The sequence below is a fragment of the Prunus dulcis genome, unplaced genomic scaffold, assembly GCF_902201215.1.
Source record: "Prunus dulcis unplaced genomic scaffold, ALMONDv2, whole genome shotgun sequence".
Lineage (NCBI taxonomy): Eukaryota > Viridiplantae > Streptophyta > Magnoliopsida > Rosales > Rosaceae > Prunus > Prunus dulcis.
Window position 1 is genome coordinate 1 of NW_023010254.1, and position 4,889 is coordinate 4,889.

At 36.7% G+C, this 4,889-nt stretch overlaps 1 pseudogene; it reads left to right on the forward strand.

Moving 5' to 3' along the window:
• Positions 1 to 3: 3 nt before the first annotated feature.
• LOC117613293 lies at positions 4 to 892 on the forward strand (annotated as a pseudogene).
• The last annotated feature ends 3,997 nt before the right edge of the window (positions 893 to 4,889 follow it).

Sequence of the window (4,889 nt, forward strand, 5' to 3'; positions counted from 1 at the left end):
GGTGTTCATGCTTGTCGTCGGGCTAATGTCGGTCCAGAAACAAATGTTTTTGGTCATGGGAGCAGGACCTATAGGACTTGTTACATTGTTGGCTGCTCGTGCCTTCGAAGCACCTAGAATTGTCGTGGCGGATGTGAATGACCACCGTTTATCCGTTGCAAAGGCTCTTGGTGCACATGAGATCGTCAAAGTTTCCACAAATATTGAGGTACATGCTGCTGTCACATGTTCGGGATTTGTAGGGTGACATCAACCCTTTTTTTTAATGAGTTTATGTAAATTATTTTGAAGGAGGTTGCTGAAGAAGTTGCTAAAATAAAAGAAGCTATGGGAACTCGAGTGGATGTAAGCTTCGATTGTGCAGGGTTTAATAAAACCATGGCGACAGCTCTGAGTGCTACTGGTTCAGGTGGCAAAGTTTGCCTTGTGGGAATGGGCTAGAGAGAGTTGACTCTCCCACTCACTTCAGCTGCTGCCAGGTTTAAATTGATTAATTCATTTGTTCAGTTTGTAAAACTATTTGTATTGTATTTGGTGTCACATCTCTAATAAAGGCATGAGACATGACTCACTTGTGACACGCATTCTTCGTATTATTTAAGATTTCATGATTTTAATACCGAGAGGTCGATGTGATTGTAATTTTCCGATACAAGAACACGTGGTCCTTGTGCCTTAAATTGTTGAGAAGTAGTAAGGTTGATGTGAAGCCCCTGATAACACATTGTTTTGGATTCTCTCAAAAGGAAGTGGAAAAAGCATTTGAAACCAGTGCTGGTGGAGGCAATGCCATTAAGGTCATGTTTAATATGTAAAATTGGCTCAAGGAAATGGAGCCAATCTTTGGTGAAATTGTTGTTGTGCTTTGTTTGCCCAATAATCGGGGTTTGTGGTTGGGTGTTGTATTTATAATTAGCCCATTTTAAACCCATCTTAGTCGAGTACAAGTTTCTTTAGTAAAAAATAATAATAATAATAATAATAATAAATAACTATTAAAAGGACCAATGAGTAAATATTTATATAATTAATTTTGTACTATTTCAACTCTACAAACTAGTAAAATTTTGTTTAGTACATTAAAAAATTTGGCAAGTTACAACTGAAAAGTTCGGTCATTAAATAATATTTTAATATAATATATTTAATTTTTTAAATATATATTATTTTATTCAATAATATGTGAAAATTTTGTGTATAATATGTAAATTTTGTGTGTATTATTGAAAATTTTGTAAAAAAATACGTGTATTAAACATTAAAGTGGTAAATTATTCATACGGGTAATAATTCTAGAAAAGTAAAAAATGAAAAGGGGATAATAGATACTCGGGTAATGTCCTAATAGTAATGGATAATGTTCTAAACTACTCTTATCAATAAACAAAAATCGGGGAAAAAAATTTAAAAGAAAAAAAGGATCCCAGTATATATATAAGTCTTGGTTGTTATGGAAATGAATAATCTGCTACTTAAACTTCTAACATATGCTTATGCTCTGCTGATCCTCTGGTTGGTATTTAGTTTTATTTAGTTTTGTTTTTTTTATGTGTTATGCTCATACATATGCTAGTTGCTTTGTGTCATGGTCTTTTTTCTGGATTTTCTTGTTCTCTTCTCTTTTACCTGTTGTATCTTCTCCGCCGAGTCCACTAGATCACAATCCTGTGTTAGCAATTGAAAATTTGTGAGAACTATTTCCATTAGTATTGCTTGCTGGTTTGCTGCTAATGACCTGCCAATTATGCCTGTAGCAAGGGTACTTTTCCTGTCTAGTATTACTTCCCAAAAGTCTCACCTTCATGGTTTTGATATCCATACAATTGAACGAGATTACGAAAGTTATGATCCTCATTGTTCTTGTTGGTTGTAGTTGACAATCCTGCAAGACCTTGAAGGGCATTTACAGATGCGTCATGGAAATCTTGAAGGGCTTTAAATATATTTTCAAATTGCACCAACAATAAAAATATAGATTTCTCTGTAGACCTATCTTTTGAGGTGCCCTTTATGAAAATCCCACATTGAAAAACCACACTCTTATAAAGGTGTTTATAAGCAAAGCACTACGATGGATTAGTAAGTGTGGTTAACATTGGAGAGTTGGGCCAATAGCCTTGGCATTGGATTAGGCTTTCATTAATAATAATTATATTAGGGAGAGTCTATAGTGAGTGGGAAGTTATAAGGGGTGTTTGTGAGGGGTATGTAAGAGCCGTTGGATTTCATCCAACGGTGAGTTTTTAAAAGAGGGTGCATGTAGAATCGGGTTGAAATCTAACCGTTAGAAACCCAACTTCAGTTCTTCCCCTCTTTCTCTCTCTCTGAAAAATTGAAGAACACAATCTTCTCTTTTTGAATGTAAAGCAAACCCACAATTAGAAGGATCCAAATCTCCCAAACCGTATAGTCACTCGATTGTCATTAGCTCGTTGGGAGGCCTGCGATCTATGGTAACTTGGGTATTACGAAGAATGTCTCTTACCTAGCTATTTTGATTCTATGGCTCAAGTGAAAACCCCTTCTTTTTTTCATTCAGCTGACAAGATTCCAGATGAAAGCAAAGTAGCATATCTCTTTTTGTAGGTAGAAGCCGCAGCAGCAGTTGTTCCTCGATTTTGGTAGAGATGGAGTCTCAAATACCAAAGAGTCTTCTCTAATGTCCACCACATTCTTTCCAGCTGACTGACTTCAGAGGTCCCGATTGATTTTGAGAGGTAAGTTCACTTGCTAGATTGATTTTATTGGGTTTGGTTTATTTTTTTTGAGGGTGGGAAATTCGTCATTTGTGGCATCAATAATGCGTCATTTTTGGAATCAATAATGTGTCATTTCCTTATGAATATTCAATATACTTAGTTCATTGTTGTTGGTCGGGGTGGAAAATCATGAAATGTAGGTAAAAGAACCTAAACTTAGGCTTAATGACATTAGGAGAAAGCATTTCGAGAGGATATTGGGTGAAGTTCTGTAATTGGTGGTTTGAATTACATTTGTGTTCTTAGTTGAACATATTGGTTCTAATGTTATTTTGAACAGATTATTTGACAAGAGATGACGTAACTTATGAAATTTTGCTGCGTTTTGTGTAATTGGAAGTTAGGCTATGCGTATTTTGTGTCAATTTGGGCAATGTTTTGTGTAAGTGGAATGCATTGATATGTTGTGATGCAGTAATGACTGATTAATGAATGAATAATTGCTATGCAGTACTATAGAAGTGGATCAATAATATACTTAGATAAAATGTCTGGGGGCTCAGACAGTGATGAATGTGCAACAGCTAATGGGAGGGTTTATATTCCTGAAGTAAGAAATGAGGAAACACCAACAGTTGGGATGATGTTTGACTCGCTTGACCTCGTTTACAATTTCTATAATAGATATGCATTCTTAGCTGGCTTTGGTATTCGACTTCATTCCAGCTTTTGGGGGAAAAAAAAGAAAGAGATTTTGAGGAAAGAATTTGTATGTTGCAAACAAGGTGCATACAGGAGGGATGAAACTCGGGAGAGAAAAAGACAACGGGGAATAAGTAGATGCAATTGCAAAGCTAAGATTGTGGTTGTGAAGACAAATGGGAGCAAGAAGTATACCATATATCTTTTTGCAGAGGGACACAATCATAAGATGACACCCTCAGAAAGAATGCATTTATTGAGATCACACCGTCATATTTCAGATTCTACAAAAGTACTCACAAAACAGTTGGGTTCAGTTAATATTCCCATTCATCGGAAGGTAAGTATTTTTGAGGTGCAATCCGGAGGAATGGATAAAATTGGTTTTATCAAAAAAGATATCTACAATCTTGAATGTAGTGTGAATGGGAAGCTGAGGAACCACGATGTTGAACTAGTGACCGAGTATTTTATGGCTGAACAGAAAAAAAAAATGAGGCTTTTTATTTCAAGATTGAGGGAGATGGCCATGACAGGTTTAGTCGATGTTTTTGGGCAGATGCAACTTCTAGACGGGCGTATGGGTTTTATGGAGATGTTGTTGTATTCGATACCACATTCAACACGAATCGATACGACTTGACATTTGCACCAATGTTGGGAGTTAATAACCATGGTCAGACAATTGTTTTAGCATGCGCATTTTTGAGCAAGGAAACGACTGAGTCGTTTGTTTTGATGTTTGAGGAGTTTAAGAAAGCCATGCCAGGTGGGGAACCTAAAACGATCATTACAGATCAAGATGCGGCAATGGCCATAGCGATTTCAATAGCCTTCCCGACTACATTTCATCGACTTTGCATATGGCACATCACATCAAAGTTCTCTGTTAAGTTACCACGTTACGCTTATAATGAGTATTGGCGTGAATTTCAGAAAGCCATATGGGATACTGACAATAAGGATGAGTTTGATGCAAAATGGAATATTGTGGTTACAAAGGCTTGTTTGACTGACCATCCATGGCTAAGTTCAATGTTTGATTTAAGGGAATCTTGGGTTCCAGCCTACGCACGACAATTTTTTGCCGTTGGAATGTCAAGCAGCCAAAGAGCGGAAGGTTCTCATGGTTTTTTCAAGCAATACATATCAAGGAGAAATTCGTTGATGGATTTCATAATACGATTTGAGAGGGCACTTTCTCATCAACGTGAAAAAGAGTTAGTTGTTGATCACGTAGATGCATTTGAAGTGGCTCAATGTCTTCTACCGATGCCAATGAACAAACAAATGGCTACCTTGTACACAAGGACAATGTTTCAAAAGTTTGAGCAAGAACTAATAGAAAGTACAGCATGTTTCCTAGAGCTCAAAACAGAGGATGCTTGTAAAGTTGTCTTTAACGTGAGCGAAAGGAAAAATTGGGAAACAAGAGTGGCAGAAGTCGGATATGTCAAAGATTCTGACCACGCATCGTGTAGCTGCAAA